Source organism: Abramis brama, assembly GCF_963993115.1.
Source record: "Abramis brama genome assembly, chromosome: 7".
Taxonomy (NCBI): Eukaryota; Metazoa; Chordata; class Actinopteri; order Cypriniformes; family Leuciscidae; genus Abramis; species Abramis brama.
Window position 1 is genome coordinate 15,395,614 of NC_139969.1, and position 27,761 is coordinate 15,423,374.

Sequence of the window (27,761 nt, forward strand, 5' to 3'; positions counted from 1 at the left end):
ATAGTCTTAATAAACTAAGAACATTGGTATAGTATTTCGGTGTACAGTGTGTTTTACTGGCCAATAGTTGGGCTTTATTGTGGCACTTAGACTTTTTTGAACATGTTTTTTTTTTTTGTAGAAATACTCCCATTGAATCCAAGTCTAGAGGAGCAAAACTGAAAGTAAAAAAAAAGTTAAATCAATGTGACATTAAAAGTGTATAAAAGTGAAGTTGTATAATATTGTTAATTTTTCAAGTCCAAAAAAAAGTAGCCTGTAGTTTAAGTTTCAATGCATTATCACGTGTAACACATTGTGTAGGTAGCTATAACGTACCACAAGATGGCAGTGTTCTCAGACAATAACTAAAAGAACTGCAACATTAAACAACATAATTGAATTTAGATTAGAGAACAGAACTCATAATGTTGCTCAGAGAGGAGCGACTGTGTTCACAGATCTGACATGATCTCATCGTGTCTGAAAGAGACTGAGGATGAAACGATTCAGTCTGACTCTTCTCACAGTGAACACTTGAACAATGGATCTTCATTCAGTTATTCTCTTCTGTGCCTCAGCAGGTGTGTTTATTTGTTTAGTTTTTTATATCAATGAATTTAATTTATTAATTTTATTTAAAACCTCTCACTAAAATGTTACAAATTTACTTTTACAAATGTTTCTTTTTCAGCTGCTGTTTTTGGAAATGTCATCAAACCAAACAAAACTGATGTTGTTTATGAGGAGAGTTCAAGTGTTACATTATCCTGTAGTTTTTCTGCCTCTGGAGCTCAAGATTATCTCTTCTGGTATCGTCAGTATGGAAGATCAAAACCTGAATATATTGTACACACATATGGGAGTGCAACAAAAGCTGAGGTGTCTGGTGTAGATCCAAGATTCACTGTTGAAGTTGAAAAAAAGGAACAAACCCATGTGAATCTGAAGATCTCCTCTGCTACTGTATCAGACTCTGCTCTGTATTACTGTGCTCTGCAGCCCACAGTCACAGGAAACACATCAGCTCTATACAAAAACCTGTTATAATGAGAGACGAGAGAGAAACACAGAGACAGAGAAAATTACAGTGAGAAAAAAGTAACTGCCAATAACAACATGTATGTCAGAGAAATAATGGAAACTGGTAGCTACCAAAATCAAAATGTAGAAAGTCAGTGTGAATTGTTGGCAATATAAAGATGAAACACATTAAAACCCTACAATATTATCTACTGTCCAGTTGACAAATCAGTTTAGAATATCCTGTAATTCAAGAAACTGTAAAAAACATTAAAATATCTCAAATGATTCTCATGTAATATATAGCGTTTACATTCATATGGAGCTCTTGCTTGTTCCAAATTATTTAATACATAAGTTAAATAACTTTATATCTAGAAAGTCATTTGTTTAATGGTATGATCAGTAAATGTTCATGAGAAATGAGAGGAAATTAGTCAGACATAAGATGCCTTTATAAATCAGGAAATACTCCCATTGCATGCACTCTATGCACCATCATGGTCATCACTATCATGTTTGCACACACTCAAACAGCGGAACTCCAAGACAATTTAATTCACATGCTTCTCATGTTGTGTGTTATATACAAAATTCTGTAATATTTAAAATCAAATCATAAACAGCAGCAGGAAGTTCAGTGAGGAGGAAGTTCCTGTGTGTGTTTCTGTGTGATCTTCAGTGACTTACAGCTCAGAGAACTGAGAGCCTCAACAGAGAACTGAGCTGATCTGATTCAACATGGACAGATGCCTCATACTTATTCTCATTGTGGGAACAGGTACATTATCAAATAGTTAATGGAATTCTGTACATAATTACTTTGTTTTTAATTCTCAATCCCCAAAGACTAAATTTATATTAATTTAGTCATTTGTATTCTTGTGAAAGTTATTTGTATTATTTTGTCAACCTTGCTTTCAGAAATAATTTTTTTATTGTTGACAGGTTTGGTGACTGGAGACAACATTGAGCCAGATAAAGGGACAGAAAAAAACTCTAAAGAAACAGAAACTGTCAAGCTGAGCTGCTCATATAGTACAAGTAGTGAATATGTTTGGCTTTACTGGTACAGACAGTATCCAAACAAAGAACTGCAGTATTTATTATACAAAGGTGCACGATCCTATAGTTCTGAACACACCTCTGATGATCGGTTTCAGTCGACTACATCACAAACATCCACTGAACTCACTATTACTGATGTACGTCTGTCAGATTCAGCTCTCTATTATTGTGCTCTGAGAGTTGAAGCCCAGTGATACAAAACATGAAACACGTCGTACAAAAACCTGAAGCTCTTTTCACTTTGAACGAATCTAGTGAAAACCACAATCAAAACCACAATCTAATGTAATAAAATATGTGGTAACACCTGTGTGAGGTTCAATTAGGCCTGTTAAGAAACTGATATGAAATTAAAACTTATATATAAAATATTCTGCTTTTATTAGTATAAAATTAATTAATACAATAATATAATTTGAAAAAAGGAGCCCGATCTCATGAAAGTGCGTATCTATAGCACGAATGATAATATCTCGTATCATTTATATGAACGAGTTTTAGCGTAAATATGATACGCACTTTATGGCGTGTAATATGCACGCCCTCCTCACCCCTAATCCTACCTAGGGGTTTGCAGTGCGTATCATTTGAACGCTAAAACTCGTTTTGGCGTATAAATTATACGAGAATTATCATTCGTGCTATAGATACGCACTTTCATGAGATTGTGTTGGAAAAAAGATACAGATTGCAACAAATCTTCCTCTCTTCATAAAGAAAAGAAAATACAATTACATGCATGTTCAAATTTAACATGACAAAGGAGATTGACAAAACTTTTAGTTTACATTTTAGTTTACATTTTAGTTTACATAATAATTCTATTCTTGGATATTCTTGACCATTAAATGTCTCACACTGACAAACTAACCGGGCATTGTCTTGCTCGAACAGAATTCAAACTCCTCCGCAGCAAATGCAAAACCACATGTGTTTTCTACATTCATATGTGACCATATTTTATTTCAATAAAATTAATATACATATTTTCAGTACAGTTCAAAAGATAAAAAAGGTAAACTTTGTCTTTTTTTTTTTAATCTGACAGAAACAATGTAATTTCAGAAGTTGACCACAGTGTGGCATAATCTGTGATGTTGGTGGGAAATATTAATTTAAACTCGCACTGTATGTGTGTAACGTCTGCAAACATTTCTGCACTGGAATATTTATTAGACTGTTATAATCTATGTTAATCTGGGTGAGGAATTTGCTTTTAATGGCTGCAGTTCTCGGCATGTAACTTGTTAAATGTAACAAATTTGTATTATCTTTAGCACATATCTGAAAATTGATTTGCTTGTTGAACCAGACTCTCAACTGGTTCAAGCAGCTGCAAAATAGAGTTTAAATCTCAGTTGCACAGGTGGGGCATGTTGTAACACTGCGTTACAATTTGCCACTAATATGATACGCAATTCTATTCTATCCAAACCATGAAAAAAAGGTGAATAAAGACTGAGAGTCAAAGTTCAGAAATTATGAATTATTTTCCATTTCTATATTTTCTGAATTTTTGTTCTATTATGTTTTGAACTACGCTGTATAGCTGTGCTTGCAGTGTGTTTGTTGTCAAACTCAAAAATTTGTTTTTAAAAATAAATTCCATTATTTTATATGAAAAAGTTAATAATTGTATTTTATTGACAAAATGTTTTAGTTTGTCTGTATATATATTTTTTGATTAGATCAGATAACATTTCAAACTGTCATATGGTAATCTTACAATGTGGCCCTCACATGTTAGAATACCCCACCTATGGGGCATGTTGTCACATTTCACTTACATTCTTTGGTGTATATCAAGAAAAAAAGCATTAATGAACTGTATTAATTGAACCAAAACCACATAATTGTACTAGACATGTGTGAAATGAATGTGGGAAAAAAATTAATTCTCCAAACCCCAAGTGGATTTACACAAACTGAGAAAGTCAAAAAGGCTTAGGTTTTGCCCCGCTCTCCTACATAGATGTTAAATCCTCAAACTCTTTTCTCTGCCAATTCAGAATCTCAGTGTAACTGACACTGCTGTGCTTACTGTGCTCTGCTGCCCACTGTAACTGATATATTACATAGACATCCTTACAAAAACTAAGAGCTCTAAAGTGTGCAGTTTCTGACATGAGCCTTTTTTCATGTCAACATCCTCCAGCAGTGGGTGGAGCTGATCCACACGGTTGAGAATGTGAGACAGTCAAACAGTTATTCAAATACAATCTATTCCATCACTGTCTCTCTGACGACATCATGTTTCTCTTTACCTGGATAATAATACAACTTTGCATGGGTAAGAAATATTCATTCAATATGTTTATTATGAATAATTGTTATCAATATTATATAACAGTAATATAACAGAAAGCTCTGTTATATAATTTTATTGCTTGACTAAAGACTTTTCTTTTCCACAGAAACTGCTTTGGCTGATACAATTCAACCATTGTCTTCAGAAAAACATATTGTTGAGGGTAAAAATGTGACTCTCTCCTGTAACTACAGTGCCATTGGCAGTGTTAACTCTCTCCAGTGGTATCGTCAGTATCTTGGAGCAAAACCAGAGTTCCTACTTTCTGTCACTGAATATACAACATCTGAGCCTGGTCTTCGTCTGTTTTCAAAAGCTACAAAAGAGATCAAACGTGTGGATCTGGAGATCTCCTCTGCTGAAGTGTCAGACTCTGCTGTGTATTACTGTGCTCTGGAGCCCACAGTGACAGGAAACACTAGAACACTGTACAAAAACCTGATTCGCAGTATTGCATTTCAATTACACAAAGGTGTCAATTTTTACATGCTATAAAAAACTACACTTAATGGTGGTTTCAACAAATGTTTAGAAGGAGCTTGTTCATTTAGTCCCGTCAATCTACTAAGTAAGAGATAATTTATAGTCAACCATGCATAAATTAATATGTGGATATGAAATTGATTTTACAGTTAAAGTTTGCATTGAATTTATTTTATAATCTGACCTGTATCTATGTCATCTTAAAGTCCACAACAACATACAGAACAATTGGATAGCAACAAGTCAAACACTGCAAAAATATAATAGTAATATTAATGCTGAAGTCATCTGAGGTCATTTAATTGCAAGACGATCAATAACTGTAATGTTTAGGCCAGATGATGATGAGAAAGAGTCCCAAAATAGTTCAAATAAACAAAATATTTATTAAACAAACAAAATAATGTAATTCACTGTCAAGAAGGCAACAAAACAGCATGTAGACACGACAATACCCGATAATCAACTGAATACAAGGAGGATCTTAAATATACAATGATAACTAACTAAATGACGAACAGGTTTGTTGATGGCATGAGTGTCCATAGTAACTAATGAGTGGCCGGAAATCAGAACAAAGGGAGCCGGTAACTGAAGAAAAACAAACTAACAGTCCATGAATGAAACTAAACACAAACATGACAATAACTGAGATGCAAGATGGTCCAAGTTTCATCTGTTTGGAAGAGAGTGAGAGTTTGCATTGTGATACGAGTGGCTTGAAAGTAGTGGCAGTTTCAGTTACTCAGATAAGCAGACTGATATACAACACTGCTATGGATGATGGCAAATATGAGCAAATATCAGACTGCTGCTGAATGGAATTCCCAAGTAAATTCGAAGACAATGAAGAGTTCAAGGAGCGATTTCAAGCAAATCTCAGAACAACTTCCTTTCGACTGGCAATCCAGGATATGTGTGTGTCTGCCCACTGTGACTCAAACACACTCAAAAAATTTGCAAATAGTCCTAAATCAAATATTCTTGATTTGTCTTTGGATTAAGTCTATCATTTTAAAATATTCCACTTCATATCATAAATCGATTTACCCAATTTTTACATTTGACATTAACTTAAGCCTATAAATTATAACAACCAAAGCTTGAGGAATGAATCAGATCACATTCTGTTTGTGTTCTGAGCATTTATGTTGTACAAGTTAGTAAGTAACCACAAGAGGGAGCACTATATGCACTATAGCATATGAATAGTGATGACACTGTGGACTATGAAACAGATCTGATCTGCTCTTTCATCTAGATCTCTGGAAGAGGGAGGGTTTAAAGCTTTGACATCTGATGTGATCTTGTTAAGCGTCTGTTAGAGAGTCTCTTCGTCAGAGCATAAGGAACAAAAACAATGATATTCCATTCTGTCATTCTGCTTTCTGCATTTGCTTGTAAGTATTGAAGTATTTTGAGTATTACATTTAAAAGTATTACATCTCTGAGCAGAATTGCTCATTTCTGATCAAAATTAAGTACAAATTGTATTTCTTTACATTGTACAGTATATTGTATTTTATACTGGTACATCTCAAATGACTGATTCAATTTAAACACCAGTTTATTAAAGATTTGATCTTCTTTTGCAGATGCAACATATGGAAATGAAATTAAACCAAACAAAACAGAGGAGTTTGCTGTCGAGGGTTCAAGTGTTAAATTATCCTGCAGTTATTCATCTGCATTTACTCTTCACTGGTACCGTCAGTATCCCGGATCAGCTCCTGAATTCCTTGTGCTCATCTCAGACGGTGCAAAAGAAGCTCGGAAGTCTTCCAGATTCACCACTGAGATCAGAAAAGAAAAACAAAACTATGTGGATCTGGAGATCTCCTCTGCTACAGTATCAGACTCTGCTGTGTATTACTGTGCTCTGGAGCCCACAGTCACAGGAAACACTAGAACACTGTACAAAAACCTGCTTCTGCTCTGGGTGAGGAATCAATGGTCTTCGACAGTTCGGGAGAAGTGGAACCCTTGAATCTTGAATTATTCCCAGATCCCCTCCAGTATACCAAGAAGCCGCAAGCAATTTTGAGCATTTTTGAAATGCAAATGCATTATTATTGTAAGTGAGAAAATGTTTGTCTAAAACATGGCAGAAATATTCACATGTACAAAAGTGGTCAATATACAATCAAGTCACACCGAATAATCACCAACCCTCATGAAACCTCTTCTTTCCCAACACCACCACCAAAAACAAAAAACATTGATTTTTAAGTCAATGAGTTTGCAACAGCTGAATGTAACATTTTTGACAAGCCAAAATATCTGATTCTGACATTCCTGCTAATTTTCTGTTCTTGAATGTTCTTTTTTTTTCTCCATAATTTTTGCAATAGATACACTGTTAAATGATTGATCTTAAGATGAGTCCCTGTAGTCGTCCAATTTGACTCTCATAATTGATTGATGTAATATTATAAACTTGACAGGTGATTTTTATAAATCGTAGTTTTATAAATCTTCTCAGTTGTTTAAAAGATTAAGGAAATTATAAAAGTTTAATAAAAGGTTGTTTAATTTGCATTTTGATACATTTGTACAAGATTTGTTACATTTACTTGCCCCTTAGCAGATTTAGACTCATTCACACTTTTGGAAAACTAACATGTATGCCACTAGTTCCCCTTAAAAAAAAAAAAAATGCCCCAGGGTATATCCAGTACATACAGAGAGATAAGTATACATTTTATACCAATCCTATATAGGTAGCTACTTGTTCAGGGTTTACAAAATAATATCATGTTTAATCGTTTCAAACTTTATCCACAAGGGGTCAACATTGCTCTCTTCGTGCATGATTATATCATGTGACAGGATGAAAACATTTAAAGTAGAGCTGTGAGAAGCACAGAGAGAGCACAGTTCTCTTTTACAGCACAGAACAACTGTTTAAATGGGCTTTGATTTCCCTGTGTCTCACAGCACATTATGATGGTAAGCTCTTTTTTGGTACATTCTAACAGAACAAAGTTTAATAACATTTAGGTTACTAAATGATTTAAGTTTACTGATACTTCATGTTAATGATTTATTGTTAGTTTATTTCACGGTGTGCCTCATTCTCACGAGGGTCCACTCACCATCTTGGCCCAGACCTTGCCAATACATGGAAGCATATATGCACTAAATGGAAAGCGAATGTTAACATACAGAGAGAAAATACATCAGGCTGTGAGTTTAATTGTATGTCCAATTCCAGGCTCACATTTACCCTTTTCTATCTATTCTTCCAGTGTCTTCAGGACAGGACAAAGTTGAACAGTCTTCAAGAGAAATGCCTGCAAGTGAAGGAGATCAAGTTATTTTAAGGTGTAATTACACTACAACTGATCAAAATCCGTATCTCTTCTGGTACAAACAGCTACCAAACAGATCACCAACATTCATTCTGAATAAATATACATTTGGTGAAACTACTGAGCCTGAATTTAAGGAGAGATTTTCTGCAACACTGGACACATCAAGATCAGTTTCTCTGACAATCAAAGATGTGAGTGTGTCTGACTCTGCTGTGTATTACTGTGCTCTGAGGCCCACTGTGACTCAAACACACTCAACACTCATACAAATACAGAGGAAGTGCTGTATTATGTGACAAAGTTCAAATCCACATGCTGTTGACTTCTTTCCCATGGGAATAACATGCATATAAGAAATAATTTAAATTTAAAATAATTTGTCTAATCCATGTAATTGGGCTTTTTTATTTATGATCATTTTGGTCTGCACATCAACAGTGAGATCTTCTCTTGACAATATATATATATGTAGTGCCAATGAATAAAAAATTTGTTCTCTTGTTTTAGTATTTAGGCCTACTAATTCATTCCCTCGTTTTAAGTGAATCAATTGCAATATGTTTTAGTTCCCTAGATTTAGTAAATTTTGGTCACGTTGTACTTACACCAATTAACAATAAGCAACTTATCTGATTTAGTGAATCGAGGTAATGAATTATTCTATTGTGCACATAATTTAGGCCAATTTAAAACGAGGTAACGAATTAGTAAAATGCGTTGACGTATAGTATTATTAAGTCGTGGGAATGATTTGTATCCACAATATACCTATTTTTCCCGCATATCATGTGCAGGGATCCTTAGCCTAAAAAGAAAAAAACAATTGTTGAAGTCTTTTGTTTATATTGCAGTCTTTTGTTTATATAAATAAACAATCACATATTATTCCAAAGGTTACAAAAAACTGGTTAATTCAATGAATTCACCACCAGGGGGAACTATCTCTTAAATTATGGTGTAATTGTGCAGTTGCTGAAAATAATCAAGAGAAGCTACTAGGATAGAGAGATTCTCCATAAGGAGTCGCATTAGTTGTTTCTTTCTCACACTCTTCAACTCATTGTCAAAATTTGTAATTATTACTCTTTTCTTTACGGCACATGATTTAGGTAAGAAGAACAGTCTTTCATCATTTACACTTTATTTGAGTATCTGTAAATGATTGTTAATTTATGCTTCATCTCCTCCAGTGTGCCGGGGACAGGACCGTGTAAAAAAAAGTTAAAGTTAATCTTGAAGGTCTCAAGTGCATCAACAAATGAAAGATCACCAGGGTAATGTGGAAACTGCTCTACAATGGCCCATAAGACACTTGACTAAAATTATTGTGAAATATTACAAATGTATGTAATAAAGTTACGAAGGCCTATACAGAACACAGATTTACTGTACATACAATTAGGTATGTATAAAATTGTTAAAATATCATTCTAAATTAATTTTGGTTCCTTTTAAGGTTAAAGTCATCATGAAAACAAAATTGACATTTCTTATTTTTTATGGAATATTGAAACATTTATTATAAATTATTTATCCATGTACATCCTTATTTTTAATTCAAGAGCCCTAGTTATCTCACAAGTTATGTTTAATCCATATTTTACAAGTATTTACCTGATGTTCCCTTATGATCTATACATTTTCTTGCTTTGTGTTATTTATTTTTTAGGGTTAGTAAACATTGCATTAGATATATATTAAATCTGTTTTAAAATGGTTAGGGTAAGCAAAAAAAAAAAAAGAAAAGAAAGAAAGAAAGAAAGAAAGAAAGAAAGAAAGAAAGAAAGAAAGAAACAATGCTTTCCATTTAATTTTAACACTAGAAGTGCCATGACGGTCATTTTGACCGTTTTGAATTTTATATCTGCAATAACTTTGTTAAAAAATCCTGCTGGTACCTGACTTTCCTAAAAGTGTCTGTATTTTATTTTAAAATATTTTTCATATAAATTACATATAAGGCAAAAAAACAAATGAACATATTTACCTATTTCGGCCATAGACGGTCATATTGACTGCACTGAATTTCGCGGTATTATTATACATATACCAATATACACAACAATAAAATGTGGTAAATAAATACACAAAACATATTCCACAACAAATCATTTAAATGTAATGTTATTCAGAACAGAAGAAGAATGAAAAAATAACTATAAACAAGCCAAAATGAAATAAGTTACTTTAAAGCAGAAGTGAAAGTAAGCGGCGTTGGGCTCACGTAACTCTCTAATTAGAATCAAAATGTTTCAACATTTGCGATGTATTTGGATGGTTAACTATTCTTATTAGGTTGACTATTTTATTATTATATTTTATTATGGCTATAATGAACAGGCTGCGACGTCAAGATTGCAATGCTGGAATATGGTGTGTGTGTGTGTGTGTGTGTGTGTGTGTGTGTGTGTGTGTGTGTGTGTGTGTGTGTGTGTGTGTGTGTGTGTGTGTGTGTAAGGCGCGGGCGCAATCGAACAGTGGAAACATGAAAACATAGGCTACTCCATCATTTTGTTCAGGACATCTACGGATATTATTATTTATAAATGTATAATTAAACTTGTTTAAATGTACAGTTTGGTGTTTTGTTTTTAAAAGATATCCGAATACAATAAATGCATTAATCTCTCAATTGAGTATTTATCATTAAAGATATAGAGTTTGGAATCAAGCGGTCAAAATGACCACTTGCGGCAGTTCTAGTAGTTATGGAATTCTGGCACTTCTAGAGTTAAAACAGAGAGCATGTTTCATATTTCACTAACCACACCCACATTATTAGTATACAGCAGAACTTCACTCAGTGCATCATTCATCCATCAGCCTTTCATTCATTTTCAGTTAACATGGAAGACATACAGATACTACTCATGATACTCATCATGGTTTCAGGTAAAAATACATTAATCAATAACTAACCCCTAAAAGAAATCCGTATTAGATCATGGTATAAAAATGTTATATATTTAATTTCAGGTGGATTTGCTGATAGAATTGGGCCAAGTGAAGGAAATACTAATGTTATCAGAGAAGAAGGAGAGTCTGTGACACTGAGCTGCACATATGAAACTAACAGCAATACTATTTGGCTTTACTGGTACAGACAGTATCCAAACAGTGAACCAATATTTTTACTGTATAAAGGTGCTCGATCATGGAGTAGTGATGAAAATATACCAGATGGATTTCAGTCGACTACATCACAATCGTCCACTGAACTCATTATTAACAGTGTAACTCTGTCAGATTCAGCTCTATATTACTGTGCTCTAAGAGTAGCAGCCCAGTGATACAAAATGCCTGAGAAGCTTTACAAAAACTCATACAAAATTAATTCTTTGAAAAAGTCTTTAATCAATCAGTATCAAAACGCATAAAGTTTTTGTAAACCGTCAACAGGAAATGTGGTAACAGCTGTGAATTTTTGAGGTTAAAAGGTTACATAAGGGCATGTGTACGTAACTTGTACATAGCTTCTCATGTTATCTTGTTTGTTGTTATCTCTTTTTTTCATATTATGTTGTAATTCCAAAAGATGTCATTAAAAAGTATCTTCAAAAACTATACAAACTCACATGTATGAGCAAAATGGCAATACAATATAAACAGTAAGCTGCACAAACGAAGAACATAAAAAACTAAAACAGAAATAAAATAAATAACCATCAATATTTAAACAGCTATGCCATTTGATCTTTTCTTAGGTGACTTGTAATTCAGATTCAGTGTCATGACAGGAGGAGGAGTTTAGCACAGACACTATACAGCTGTGTAAAGATGAGCTGTACAACACTGTGGAGAATCTGCTGTTCTTGCCAGTTTAGTGAATGAACATGTTGATCTACATTATGATACTGCTGTCATCAACTGAAGGTATAATATTGTGTAAATGCATTCTATTGTAACGGAAGTGTTTGAAAAACACATTTAATGCCACTTTAATTTGCAGGCTCCAGAGCCACAGAAGTCATCACTCCAAAAAGTGAGAGAGTATTTGCACTTGAGGGTGACAACGTGACACTCTCTTGTAACTACAGCGGTTCTGTTCGTGGAGTTCACTGGTATCGCCAATACGCAGGTTCACCACCACAGTTCCTCATACTGGAAGATTCAGGGGCTGATCCACCCGTTCCAAGAGTAACCATCAGTAATCATTGCTTTCGAGGGTCGGGCATACCAGTACAAGGTCCTCCCCTTCGGGCCGTCTCTGTCTCCCTGTGTCTTCATGGAGGACACAGAGGCAGCCCTTGCCTTGTGGGCGTTCACTTTCTCAACTATCTCGACGACTGGCTCATTCTAGCTCACTCTCGAGATTCAGTTTCCTGAGAGTGGCCAGGAGACTAAATCCTCCTCGGTTGCGCCTCATCCCTTTGTGGGACCTCTCTCTAGAACTTACAGCCCTGCAGAGAGCGCCCTCAAAACAGTGCTCCTGACTGCGCTCTCGTCTATCAAGAGGGTGGAGGACCTGCAGGCATTTTCGTTCAGCGAAACGAGCCTGGAATTTGGACCGTCTTACTCTCATGTAATCCTGAGAACCAGGCCCAGATATATGCCCAAAGATCCCACCACTACTTTTTGGGACCAGGTATTGAACTTGCAAGTATACCTTGGAAGCAGCAGACCCAGGCTGCATAAATTAGGTCAGCCGGAAACGGGAACATTTCCCATAACACCGGCGATAAGAAGAATGGCATCTATGCTATTGTTAGTCTGTCTGTCTCATCCTTATCCTGAGGTTACAATAGCCAGCCGGATCTTGGCCGTGTCCACATCAGATGGTGGACCTGCACCAAGACCTCATCGCAGCCCTGAACGTCAGCAGAGACCGGGTCTACTAGACAGTCCCGTGTGAAGACCTTGTTGATACGACAGGCATTGGCACAGATCCTCAGCAAAGACCACAAGAACCAGACAAGTCCTCTGCTCAGGCCCCTATGGCCAGCTTCATCTCTATTGCTGTTATTGTACAAAGTAAAATGTTGTTAAACGACGTCTCCACATCTTACTAGGCTTTGTTTGTCACTGTTCTGCTTCTTGTTCAAAAATAACTTCTTTTTAGCACAGTTCTAGTTTGAACTGATATACATCTCTGTCTATATTAGTGCTGTCTTTGAAGAGCAGAGGAATCACCAAACCTGATTTGAGTTACAGACAATTAAGACATAATGAGTGTGTGGAAACACTTACAGGTGTCTGACATGAATGTTAAAGCTATACATCCAATCTATTTGCAAAGGGGAAAACACTAAAAGTGGTTACAAATCCACTTAAATTAAGCAAAGGAAAAACAAGCATTACTGTACACAAAAAAATATATGTATTTTAAGTTAAACAATATAATATTAAAATGTACCTGAATTTGGATCTATAGTATATTATTATTACTATAAGGGTGTGGCTCCAAGTACAAGAGATGTGATATGTGAGGTATATTTTTCAATGCCTTTAGTAACAGACTCTGCTCTGTACATGCACGCTGAAGACAATGAATAGAAATGCAAAGGCACTGTACGAAAATGATGATGTGGTGTTCATTTATGAATGTTGGTTTAAATAACTAGTGATGGTGTCTAAGATAAATTTCATTAAAAAATATTTATATATAAATGAAAATAACAATGTTTGTGGTTTGACATTTGATATCAATCAGTTTATCTGCAACAGTTCTAAATTTACAGTGTTCAACTCTCTGCAGAACATTCTAATGGAAGAAAAACATCTTATTGAATCTGTCACTTCCAAATTTAACATTCAATAAGCCAATTTCATTTAAATATCATTTAAACCCTCAGATGATCAGATGTGTGGGTGGAGCTTTCAGAGACATTGTCATTTCTCAATCACAAGCATCATTTGTGTTTTACAGTGCAGTCATGATGTTCCTGTGCTCTCTGCTTCTGCTGACAGTAATACAGGGTATGTAAGAGACCAGTTTAAATATAAATATATTTAGAATTATCTAAATATAATGCACCAATATAATGCACATATTATTGTCAAATGTCTGATTTTGTGATTCTCCAGTTATCCATGACTTTTCATACTTTTACAATTATCATCCTTTTTAATCAACATGTTCTATTTTGCAGATGAATGTTTTGCACAGACAATAACACCACTGCAGGGCAGAACACAAGTTACTGAAGGGGAAACAGTCATTCTCTCACGCAAATATGTCAGTGTACAGAATTTACTTTGGCATCGACAATATCCTGGATCAGGACTGGAATTTCTGCTCCTTGTCGTTGAGTCATCCAAGAAGACTGTAGTATATGCAGATCCCCCAGTTCCTAGACTGGATGGCAACATGAACATGGGAGATAAGACAGTGGATCTGGAGATCTCCTCTGCTGAAGTGTCAGACTCTGCTCTGTATTACTGCAATCTCCAACCATACTTCATATGCAATAAATGAATGGTGTTGAAAATAAATAACTATACATATATACTATAACTATACTATACAGATTATTATTTTAGTACATGAACTCAGAAAAGCACACCATATGTGAAATATTTGGTCCAAAATGAAAATGACAAATTCAGTTGTAATTTACATTTGCCATATCCTACACCAGTTCAATAAATTTTTGCAAAATTAAAATGTATTACTCAAAAGGATGACATTTTTAACATATCAAAGCAAAAAAATAAAAATAAATTGATATAGTGTGATAAATTACAAAATGCATTCTGAGCCAAAACATGTTCATACAGCTTTAACATACTGTCGCTGTGTTAATGCCAAAAGGGTAGCAAAACGATTTAAAGTGATTTAAATGTATTTTTTTCTTAAATGTATTGACTCTGAAATGCATTGACTCTGATTAAAAATGTAATTTTCATTAAGTACCCCACTATAAATGCAGTTAAAGTCAATGTGGATTTGACTTTGAAAATGCATTCCGAGCAAGCGATCACTGTCAATCATTGCGTCAAGATCGCTCGCCATTGTCGCCAACATAACAGGAAAACGTGTTACAGTGTTTTTACAATTAACAACTAATGTTTTTATTAAATTTTCCTACTTTCTAACAACTAAAAATCTATAAGTCTTGAAAACAGCTTTAAGATGGATACATGTAAGAACCTTTTATCATGACAGTAGTCTTTTTAGAGGTATACAGATACTGTGCAAGTCCTCTGTGATTCATGAATGTGTGTGTTTTCATCCAGAAGAGGGTGTTCTTCTCATTTCTTTAGTCCTCATGTACACAAAGAGCTCAAGACTCATCATGGAAGATCAAATCTTGCCACAGGGTGGAGCTCCAGACTTACATCACAGTGTTCCAGTGAAGAAAAGGCACATCTGAGTTTGTCATTTCTTTCCATCATGCTGCTCTGTGCACTTGTAATATTTTCAGTACTAGCAGGTGAGATACATTTATTTACTTTATCACCACATCTTTTCATTCAAACATGTTAATATTACATTTATCTGGTCACAATAGTGAACTTAGTATGTTTTTTCTTCAGGAGACTCTCTTGGTGATCTAATAACATCTCATGGTCCTGAAAAAGAAGCTCAAGATGGTAACAGTGTTACTCTCTCCTGTAACTACAGTGGTGCTGTTTACAATCTACTGTGGTATCGCCAGTATCAGAGATCCAAACCAGAACTCCTTCTCTCCATGACTGAATCTGGAGATCCAGTTAAAGCAGATCCATCAGCCCACTGGTTTTCTGCTGAAGCTGACAAAGACAGAAAGCTCATGGAACTGAAAATCAGCCCTGCTAAAGTAACAGACTCTGCACAGTATTATTGTGCCCTGCAGCCCACAGTGACAGGAAACCCTTTTCTTCAGTACATAATCTTCCTGCATATTTTCATAGATGTTTAACAAGCACAAGTATTCTGTGTGTTGTTTCTGTGACTCAATCCACTATCAGTAATACAAGGATCTATTAATAAATCCACAAGAACTAACACAACACATATTTCCATAACACACACACACAAGTAGGGGGAGTATAATGTGGTATACAAGAATAATTCAGAAGAGGCTTGATACACTTACTGATTAATCATTTAATTCGAACTACATACAACAATGATCCTCATTAGGGCTGGGTATCGATTCAGATGTTACAATTCGATTCGATTTCGATTCGCAAGTTCTCAATTCGATTCAATTTCGATTCTTGATTCGATTTTCGATTTCAATTCTCGATTCGATTTTAAATTAAATTTCTAATCGACTCAATGAATATATATTTAATACTTAATACTTAATTAATATTTAATTATATTAAAAAAAAGAAAAGTGAACATAAGTTTACAAGTGGTTAATTAATAAAAAGAAATTAAGAGCTACAAACCTGTATATTAAACTTTTTATTTTAGGTACACTTGGGTACAAAACAGAACCCTAACTCTATATTTCAAATGCATACAATGAATAGACTGGATTTTGATGCAAGATGTAAAATTTATGCTGAAAATTGGACAAGTCAGAAGTCTTGGCAAAAAAAACAAAACAGGCATATCATATCTACCTGTGCCCTTCCTGTCTAACAAGTAGGACATACTGTATACAGAAATTGAATAAAGTTATCAGTCTGCGTTGCATTAATTATGAATTATATATAGACTAATCCTTATTAAAGTTACAAAAGTTATTTAATCAAGACCAGTGAGTGTTTTTCTCTGTTCCCTTTATTCTTTGATTAACTTTAACGACAGAGATAATTAGTGGCTACTGTGTACTGTCCCTTTAAGACCAGCCGCTGCTGACAGAGACGCGGATCTCACACGCGCCTCATTCTCTCCGGAGTCACAACTCTTCACGTTCATCATAAGATGCTCTTATGTTATTAAGATATTCAACAAAAAGACATTTTGGCATAATTGTGTGCGCTATTGTTCGTTCAAGTGCGAAAGAGAATTGTGGGCTGTCTTGTGCACACGCACGATATCAGCGCGAGTCTTTCTGTGTCACAGTCAGGACATTCACAGGCAGCGAGCTCTATTTTGTCTGGTCGCGCATGAATGGTTTAAAAACATTTGCATCTTTTCAGCCCTTCGGATCCTCCTGAGCTGTCTGCACCAAGTATCCTTGATCCGTCTGGGCCTTCAACTTCGCCAACTCCGCCCTAGAGTGTAGACCCTGCACACTTTTCTGACTTGCTCCTTCAAAAATACCCCAAAGCTGCTCAAAAATATTTAGATCTGGTGACTGTGCAGGGAGATGTTCAACTTCACTTTCAGGTTCATCAAACCATTCTGTCACAAGTCTTGCTGTGTGTGGACTCACATGTCTCACATGAAGTCATGCCACCCCCTTTCAGGGTACAATGTTTGAACCATTAGGTGCACATGGTCCTCCAGAATGGTTCAGTAGTCTTTGGCAGTGACGTGCCCATCAAGCACGGTAGGGAATGCCATTATATTGCAGCCCAAACCATCACTGATCCCCCTGCTTCACTCTGGGCAGCAATAGTTTGGGTGTTAAGACTCTTTGGGGCTTCTCCACACCGTAACTCCTACAGATTTGGGAAAGACAGTGAAGGTGGACTCATCAGAGAACAATACATGTTTCACATTGTCCACAGCCCAAGATTTGAATGGATGGCACCAATGAAACCGACATTTGGCAATGGCATGAGTGACCAAAGATTTGGCTATAGCAGCCCGCATGAATATTGACTCTGTGGAGCTTCTGTTGAACAGTTTTAGTGGAGAAAGGGGAGTCAAGGTGCACATTTAATTCTGCAGTGAGTTAGCAGCTGTGCTTTTATTTAATTTTTGGATTCAATCTGTGTTGAACTCTGATATGTCTCCCATTATGTTGTGTGGATTGCAATATGTTATGTACAGCTATGCTATTGCTCTTGTAACGGGTACCGTGGCGACGGCACCCAAAAGGGACAGATTAGGCTATGTTCACACTTAGCGTCTTTTTTCAAACTGCCAGCGTCTGTTCTACATTATAACCCTATGGAGTAAACCGTTTTTTCAAAAAAGTCCTGAGCGCTTTTTTAGACGCCACCGCCGGCGTCTTTTTCTGCAGCTCAGAGCGTCTTTTTAAGTTGAAAAAAGTTCAACTTTTCTGAAAAGAACGCCCTACGTCAAGCGCCTTTTTGACAGCTGACCAATGACAAGCGAGTAGCGAGACCTGTCGTTTCCATAACAACAAGAACAACAAGAAAAAATGAATGTACTTGTATGTTTCCTTCCCCGTATAATGTCGTGCACCCACAAACGTCTTTGTGAACCGACATTCTCCTCCCCGGTAACTTCAAAAGCCAACGCAAGAGCCAACTTTCTCTTTCTCGACATTTTTTTGCATCACACAGCACTAGGCTACTGTTGCAGCTGTTGTTATAGCAACAAAAGACGCGCTCGGCTGCTATTTGTAACTGAACGCTGCCAGCGTTTTTTTTTTGCTAAAAAAACGCCGTTGTCAACTTTCTCTTGTCAAAAAAGACGCTAAGTGTGAACATAGCCTTACATGTGCGTTTTCAGTAGGCCGCTAATCGGTCGAGCTTTTCTCTCTCGCTTAAATCAAACTCAAAAACAACCTCTGACGAACATCACTTCTCTAAAACAATTCACTTATAATCTAAACACATTTCAGCATGGTTAAATTCAACTTTAAAGTGTTTTTATACATTTACCCACCTGTAACACACAGGAGAGAAACGAGGAGACAGTGTGTCACGTTCAAGCTCTCTGGAGTAATGAAAAACTCACGACTCGCACACAGCTTAACACCCATCGCTCGACTCTGCCCCTAACGGTCAGGAGTAGCATTGCACACTTATCTCTCTTTTTTTTTTTCAAGGAATCACATTAAAATAAAACCCTTCCGAATGTTTCTTTTTCCAAAATAACACGATAACATATTAAAAATGAAACCAATAATTTTGAATATACCTAAAGTACAATTACAATACTTGTGTGATCGTCACACTCTGCTAATTCAACCTTCACACTCTGTTCTTACTGATGGAATGTAAAAACAGTGAAGATTGACCACTTGACTACGCCATCGCTCCAACATTATATTGGCCAGTGTTTCAGAATTGTCCAACCTCTGTAAAGCAGGGCGTACAGATATGCCACAGGATGGCTGTGTACATACACATAAATTCACATATAGAGAAACATAAATTATACAATTACATTATACATTTATATTGTATTATAATAACCCTATAAACAGAAAACATGGAAATAATAATTTGAGAAACAATAAATTAAAAAAAATTATTTGATTATTAGATTATTCGTATTTCCTGATATTTCCATGCTTATAAAAACTCTTTAAAGATCGGTGCACTAAGGAATAATGAGTCACTTCACAGACAAATTTAGCTCATACATAAACAAAAAAATAATAAATTAAATGGTGCAGGTCTTTTATTACATTAAGATTGAGATCCACTTATGCAATACTTGCAGTTAACCATAAGAGGGCAGTAGTTACTCAATATTACCTTTGACTACAGAACCTTTCATGGTTCCCTTTCAAGGGAACGAGCGTTGCGTCGAGATTGACGCTATGGGGAACGCTTTGCGTGATGACGTCTTGAAGCACATGTAAAATCAGTCCAATGGTGTGGCGGAACGTCAGAGGCGGGTGACGTCACATACCAGGAAGCTATAAAAGCCGGCCCGAAACAAAAAACGAAAGCTTTCTGAGTCTTCAGTCGCGCTCTGTGTTGAAATCTGTCCTTGTTATTTGGTGTTGTCTGTCTATATATATATTATTCAGTATGGCGAGCAAGCAGCAGTTTAGAGTGTGTGTTCATCCCTGCCCGCGTTATTTAACGGGAGGTGATACACTCTTTGTGTTGTTTGTTTGGGAGAGGAGCATGCCCAGTCAGCACTCGAGGGTGGTGACTGTGTGCATTGCGACGCGCTTCCATTGCGTACGCTCCGATCTCGTTTGGCTCGGTTCAATCCCGATCATGTTCCCCAGGGCTTTGGTCCCGCCGCTGCCGAGGCACGGCGTCGATCTCAGACCTGGGGTTCACAAATGGATCTATCAGTGGATGTTGAGACGGGCTCTGCCTTATCTCAGCAACCTTCTGATAGATCCAGTGCCTCTCATCAGGGTGTGAAAGCACGTGCTGCGGTTTCTTCCCCCCTGATAGAGGCACCAGTACTGCAACTATCCAGCTCTGAGGAGTTGGATGTTGTGAGTATTGACGCTGAGTCTGAGGATTCGCCACCTCAGTCTCACGCGTTTGAGGAACTGCTCGATGTAATCACTAGAGCAGTTGACAGACTTTCTATTGAGTGGCCAGAGGATAGGCAGGACGTTCGTTCGAAAAGCAAGCTCGACGAACGCTTCCTGCCATCTCGTGCGCAGCCCCAGCGCAGGAGCCTTCCGTTTTTCCCCGATCTCCACACCGAGGTGTCGAGATCGTGGGGAAAACCAGTGTCTTACAGAGTTTTTACACCACACACATCTCACTACTCTTCAATTTATAAATATAAAGAGTATGGTTATGGGGAGATGCCGAAGGTGGAGGAGACGCTTGCGAGCTATCTCTCTCCAGCAACGGCATCTTCCCTGAAGGCTCCTACACTTCCATCCAAGCCAGTTAGAATGACATCTTCCCTGGTTCATAAGTCGTATGCAGCCGCTGGTCAAGCTGCAGCGTGTCTGCATACGATGTCCATTATGCAGGCTTATCAAGCTGAATTATTGGGGGATTTAGAGGAGGGCGGGGGAATTGGTCCTGACACAGTGGCTGAACTACGCAGAGCCACAGATCTGTCTCTCAGGGCCACCAAGGAGACCGCTAAATCAATCGGGCTATGGCAGCCCTGGTGGCCACTGAGAGGCATCTGTGGCTCAATCTGAGCGACATAAAGGATAAAGAAAAGCATGTTCTCTTAGATGCTCCGGTCTCCACTGTTGGTCTGTTTGGTGATGCTGTTAACAGTGCGGTTGCTAAATCACAAGAAGCTTCTAAACAGGCAGTTGCACTTCAAAAACTTCTCCCCCGCCGTTCATTCTATGAGGCTGCTGAGCGGGAGCAGCCTCACTCCTCTAAAAAAAGCGCTGAACATCGTGCCACTCAAAAACAGAGTGTGTCCTCCCGTGCTCCCCCACAAAAATCTCGGGGACACGGAGGGCGCTCTCAAACCCAGCAGCCCTCGAGGGGTAGAACGGATCTGTGGACCGTTATTACCGCCAAGAAGGCTGCTGGGAAAAAGTCCTGATGTCCGAGGGCTCAGGACGAATGAGGGTAGTCCCCCCCGAAGCAGAGCGGTCAACACCTCTTTTTACGGTGCCCGTCTCTCTTCGGTACCCTCAGGGGACCGTTCTGCCAACCCTGCCGCCTCCGGTGTTACAGGGCGCAGCGGTCTCCGGCGAGCACATATCTCAAGGACCACCCGGAAACGTAGTGGCCTCGGGATGCCCGCTCCCTCTGAGGAGGGTGTTAGAGCAGTCTGTTCGGTCGTTCCCTGCCGGTGCGCCGCTACAGGGCGACGAACTGACTACTCAACAACAACAAAATCCAGAAACCAGTCTCGAGAGGCTGGTACCTTTAGTAGAATTTCTGACAGCGTGGAAGCTACTGTCAAATGTTTCTCGTTGGGTCCTGCAGACCGTGGAAAGAGGGTATCAGATACAGTTCAAGAAACGCCCACCTCGGTTTATGGGGGTCCTGCCCACACTGGTGGGCCCCGAGCAGGTTCTGGTTATGGAACAGGAAGTAAACACTCTGTTAGAGAAAGGGGCCATAGAATATGTACCTCCCTCCAACAGGGAAACCGGGTTTTACAGCCGGTACTTTATAGTTCCGAAAAAGGACGGGGGATTGCGTCCCATTTTAGATCTTCGAGTTCTGAACGAGTCAGTCATGCAGCTCAAGTTCAAAATGTTAACATTGAGACAGATCGTGCCACAGATCAGGTCCGAGGACTGGTTTGTCACGATAGACCTCAAGGACGCATATTTCCATATTTCCATCCGTCCGTGTCATTGGAAGTTCCTGAGGTTTGCTTTCGGGGGCAAAGCATACCAATATCGAGTACTTCCATTCGGCCTAGCTATATCACCCCGCACTTTCACCAAATGCATGGATGCAGCTCTGGCGCCCCTGCGCCTCCAGGGTATTCGCATCATGAACTACATCGACGATTGGTTGATTTTAGCTCATTCGCATCAGTTGGCGGTTCAACATCGAGATGTTGTTCTCGCCCACATGAGAGAGTTGGGGTTACGGCTGAACGCCAAGAAGAGTGTGCTTTCTCCACTCCAGAGGACCACTTTCTTAGGCGTGGTTTGGGATTCAGTGTCGATGCAGGCGCGCCTGTCACCGCCACGTATAGAGTCCATCCTTGCAGCTGTGAAAAGTGTAAAGCTAGGCCAGCTACTCACTGTCAAACAGTTCCAGAGACTGTTGGGTCTCATGGCAGCAGCTTCCAACGTGATACCTTTTGGACTACTGCACATGAGGCCCCTGCAGTGGTGGCTCAGGACCAGGGGGTTTTCCCTGAGGGGCAACCCATTTCGCACAATCAGGGTCACGCGGCGATGCTTACGTGCCCTGGTTATGTGGAAGAAACCTTGGTTCCTGTCCCAGGGCCCAGTGTTGGGAGCTCCTTGTCGTCGCAAACTGCTAACGACGGATGCTTCCCTCACGGGTTGGGGAGCGATCCTGGAGGGTCGCTCATCTCAAGGTCTGTGGGAAGACCATCATCGTTCCTGGCATATCAATCGCCTAGAGATGTTAGCTGTCTTCCGGGCTCTGAGGAGCTTTATCACAGATCTCAGGGGACACCATGTGTTAGTACACACGGACAACACGTCGGTAGTCGCCTATATCAACCACCAAGGGGGTTTGCGCTCGCGCCCGTTATCCAACTTGGCACGCCATATCCTCTTGTGGTCCCAGGGGAAGTTACTGTCACTCAGGGCAGCTTACATCCCCGGGGTCCAGAATATAGGAGCAGACACTCTGTCGAGACAGGGGCCGAGGCCCGGGGAATGGAGGCTCCACCCCGAGGTGGTGGAGCTGATATGGAGGGAGTTTGGCCAAGCTCAAGTGGATCTGTTTGCGTCTCGAGAGACGTCTCACTGTCCACTTTGGTTTTCCCTCACGCATCCAGCTCCTCTGGGACTGGATGCTATGGTGCAGACGTGGCCGAGGCTACGTCTGTACGCTTTTCCCCCAGTTGCTCTGCTCCCGGGAGTTCTGGAGAGAGTTCGCAGGGACCGGGTTTGCCTGCTTCTTATAGCCCCGCGCTGGCCGGGCAGAGTATGGTTTCCCGATCTTGTGTCGCTCCTCGACGGGCCTCCTCTGGAGCTACCCGTCAGGAGGGACCTTCTGTCCCAGGCGGAGGGCTCGATATTTCACCCCCGCCCAGAACTGTGGAACCTGTGGGCTTGGCCTCTGAGGGGGCCCAGCTCATAGAGTCAGGTCTCTCAACTGAGGTTGTGGAGACCATTCTACAGTCCAGAGCTCCCTCCACGAGGAAACTTTATGCCCTGAAGTGGAGAGTCTTCACTTCTTGGTGTAGTGACCGTCGGTTGGACCCAGTTAACTGCCCAATTGGTACAGTGCTGAAGTTCCTGCAGGACCGGTTCACGGCAGGGTTGACCCCGTCCACTTTAAAGGTTTATCTGGCGGCCATAGGTGCTTACCACATTCCTTTGGGTGGAATGTCTGTGGGGAAAGACCCTTTGGTATCTCGTTTCCTTCGTGGCACTTGGAGGCTGAGGCCTGCAGTTCGCTCTAGGGTACCACCATGGGACTTGTCCATTGCATTACAAGGCTTGTCCCTGGCCCCCTTTGAGCCCATTGAGGAGGTTCCTGAGAAGTTTTTAACTCTGAAAGCTCTTTTCCTTCTTGCTATTTCTTCTCTCAAGAGAATAGGGGATCTGCAAGCATTGTCGGTTGCTCCGTCATGCTTAGAGTTTGCTCCGGGTATGGTTAAAGCTTTTCTTCATCCGAGACCTGGTTATATCCCCAAGGTCCCCACTAATGTGGTCAGACCTATTGTTCTGCAGGCCTTCTGTCCTCCTCCTTTTCAAAATGCTGACCAGGAGGCTAATAATTTGCTTTGCCCTGTTCGGGCGTTAGACGCTTATGTCCACAGAGCTGCCCTGTGGCGTAAAAGTGATCAATTATTTGTGTGCTTTGGGTCTCCTAACAAGGGAGGTCCAGTGTCTAAGCAAAGGATGAGCAAGTGGGTGGTCGAGGCTATCTCACTTGCTTATGAGGCGGCTGGGCAGCCTTCTCCTATGGCTGTACGGTCCCATTCTACAAGGAGTATGGCGGCCTCTAAGGCCCTTTTATCAGGAGTATCGTTACAGGACGTCTGTGATGCGGCAGGCTGGTCCTCACCGCACACTTTCGTCAGGTTCTACTCTCTGGATCTAGACTCTGCTCCAGGGTCTCATGTTTTGTCTTCCTAGTGCTGCTCACCAGATTTCACACAGGACAGACATTCGTAGCTATGGAGGCGTTGGTATAGACGTTCCCCATAGCGTCAATCTCGACGCAACGCGAGTTCCCTTGAAAGGGAACGCCTCGGTTACGACTGTAACCTCGGTTCCCTGAAGAGGGAACGAGCGTTGCGTCGCCTTGCCATATCTCCTTCATGCCTGTCAGCTCGACTTCAGACTCTTACGAAGCTTTCGTTTTCTGTTTCGGGTCGGCTTTTATAGCTTCCTGGTATGTGACGTCACCCGCCTCTGACGTTCCGCCACACCATTGGACTGATTTTACATGTGCTTCAAGACGTCATCACGCAAAGCGTTCCCCATAGTGTCAATCTCGACGCAACGCTCGTTCCCTCTTCAGGGAACCGAGGTTACAGTCGTAACCGAGGCGTTCTCCACCTACAGTCTATGGTATCCACAAGCTCCTCCTTGGATCATCATTATAATAGCAAAAGCAAAACTCTCATATTCACTGATTTACTTCGAGGTGTCTTCAACATAGACACAGTCATGTCACACAGGTTGAAGAATATATTTCTCTTCACACTATTCCTTTTTGGTATGAATCTTCATTTAATGCAGCTACACATTCATTAAATTGCTTACATTTTGTATTGTACTGTACATTCATTTTGTATTTATTTATTTATTTTAGCAGAGTGCAGATCAGAGGACACAGTTGATCAGCCAGACAAACACGTGATTGAGGCTGAAGGAAGATCTGTGACATTACAGTGTAATTATAAAACAGATTCAGCACAAGAAGATTTATTCTGGTACATCCAGAGAGCAAATGACTTTCCTAAATACATCCTGAGGAGAAGCAAATATGGAGGAGAAAATGGCACTGAGTTCCAGGAGAGATTTCACTCTGAACTTTCATCAAATTCAGTTCCTCTGATGATCAAGGATGTGTGTGTGTCTGACTCTGCTGTGTATTACTGCGCTCTGAAGCCCACTGTGACAAAACTGAAGTCAAACCACATACAAAAACTCATGAGCTGAATCTCAGCCAAGACAGTTTAACATCCTCTTCAGATCATGAAATAGTGCTTTTGAAGAATCAATTTATTCACAAAATTCTATAATAAATAGTGTAAATTTTAACACAGAGAGGAAGTCAGGAGATGAGCGGTGAGTCAAGTGCAGCGACTAACTCCTGTTTCTCATTGCAGTAATTGGCATGGAGAGACTGGATATAAGGCCACTGATTATATGGGAAAGGGGGAGAGAGACTACGGCAAACTAGTGTGTGGTGTCTGTATTGTTTAAAAAAATAAATAAATGAAGCACTAACTATTGTTTGAACTGTCGCTTTATTAAAGATTGTTCAATAAAATAACTTACAATGAATCTCATCACAAACATATTCCAAAATCACACATAAACACATTAATAGCACAGAGAAAACAAGAGAAAACACTGATGAGTGTGATTGGCTCTTTCTTCTGTTCCCCATGTGTGAAATATAGACATGATGTTGCTCAGAGAGGAGGGACTCAGAGTTCACAGATCTGACATGATCTCATCGTGTCTGAAAGAGACTGAGGACGAAACGATTCAGTCTGACTCACAGTGAACACTTGAACAATGGATCTTCATTCAGTTATTCTGTTCTGTGCCTCAGCTGGTGTGTGTTTCTTTAATTGATTGATTAATTGATTGACTGTTTACAAAGAAATCTTTCTATAAAAGTAACTAATTTCTCTTCTGTTTCAGCTGCTGTCTTTGGAAATACCATCAAATCAAACACAACAGATGTTGGTGCTGTTGAAGGACAAACTGTTAAGTTGTCCTGTAGGTATTCCTCCACTGGGAGTACAGATTATCTCTTCTGGTATCGTCAGAATGGAAGATCAAAGCCTGAATTTCTTGTATCGACCCTCAGTGCTGCAAAAGAGCCTGAGGTGTCTGGTGTAGATTCAAGACTCTCTTTAAAAATAACACAAAATGAACAAATCCATGTGGATCTGAAGATCTCCTCTGCTACAGTATCAGACTCTGCTGTGTATTACTGTGCTCTGGCGCCCACAGTGACAGGAAACACAGAAACACTGTACAAAAACCTTTCCTTATTTAATCCAATGAGAACAAGCAATACAAAGAGACAAAGACTAAAAGAGAATCTGTAAACTGCAGATGCAAGTAATAAGTAGATTACTGAATTAAAATCAAACTGATAAAAAGCTTATGAATCACAGCAGACAGAAAGATGAACTGTTTAAATCAATATGACATTCAAAAGTGAATGAAGCATCCTCACATTGTTAATTATACATTAAATCCATACACAAGTAGTTTCAATTCATTATCACATATAACAGATTGTGCAAGTACAATGTGCCACAAGGTGTCAGTGTTCTCAGACATTCTGCAGCAATGAACAACAGAACAAATTTATATTTGTAGTAAATTGTAAGAGCCTGAAAAGAACTGACAATTTTTTGTGTATTTTTTTTTCTTCATAAATAATACTATTAAACATACTATTAATGAAGGTTCAAAGCTTTGGTTTTACCCTCAGAGATCAGGAAGTGTCTGAATGTCTTGATAAGTGAACAGCAGAAAGCATCAGTAACACACAGTAAGAGCACAGAGCACTGAGAGCTTTAACACACAACTGATCTGATCATATTCACCATGAACAAATACATGCTGCTGGTTTTCATTATGGCGTCAGGTGTGTCATTTGTTTACTTGTTTACTCTTTTAAAACACTGTCTGTTATTTTATTGATTTCCTTTCAAAACAACTGTACACTTTACTGATATACAATGTTTAACTTAAGACAAAATGAGTTAATATTGTGCTTAATGTTTGCAGATGTGACGGCTGTGGATAAAATTGAGCCAAACCGAGGGACCGATATCATCAAAACAGAAGGAGAGTCTGTAACGCTGAGCTGCTCGTATGATTCAGACAGTGAATATGTACGTCTGTACTGGTACAGACAATATCCCAAAGGACAGCCTCAATATTTATTACGTGAAGGAGCTCGATCAGACCATGCTAAGCACAGCTCTGATTCTCGATTTCAGTCAAGTACTTCTCGCATAATTACTGAACTCATTATTAGTAGTGCGACTGTGTCAGATTCAGCTCTTTATTACTGTGCTCTAAGAGTTGAGGCCCAGTGATACAAAACATTGAACTAGTCATACAAAAACGTACAGCTTT

At 39.1% G+C, this 27,761-nt stretch overlaps 1 long non-coding RNA gene and 2 gene segments (V, D, J or C); all 3 read left to right on the forward strand.

Moving 5' to 3' along the window:
- The first annotated feature begins 523 nt into the window (after positions 1-523).
- On the forward strand, positions 524-1,029 carry LOC311087091 (T cell receptor alpha variable 12-3-like). The segment is given in 2 exons: positions 524-563; positions 674-1,029.
- A 12,846-nt stretch (positions 1,030-13,875) lies between these two features.
- Positions 13,876-15,956, forward strand: LOC311087271. The gene is made up of 3 exons (XR_014607201.1): positions 13,876-14,091; positions 14,265-15,548; positions 15,652-15,956. It is a non-coding gene; the product is annotated as an uncharacterized lncRNA (long non-coding RNA).
- A 10,218-nt stretch (positions 15,957-26,174) lies between these two features.
- LOC311087092 (T cell receptor alpha variable 19-like) lies at positions 26,175-26,716 on the forward strand. The segment is given in 2 exons: positions 26,175-26,214; positions 26,304-26,716.
- The last annotated feature ends 1,045 nt before the right edge of the window (positions 26,717-27,761 follow it).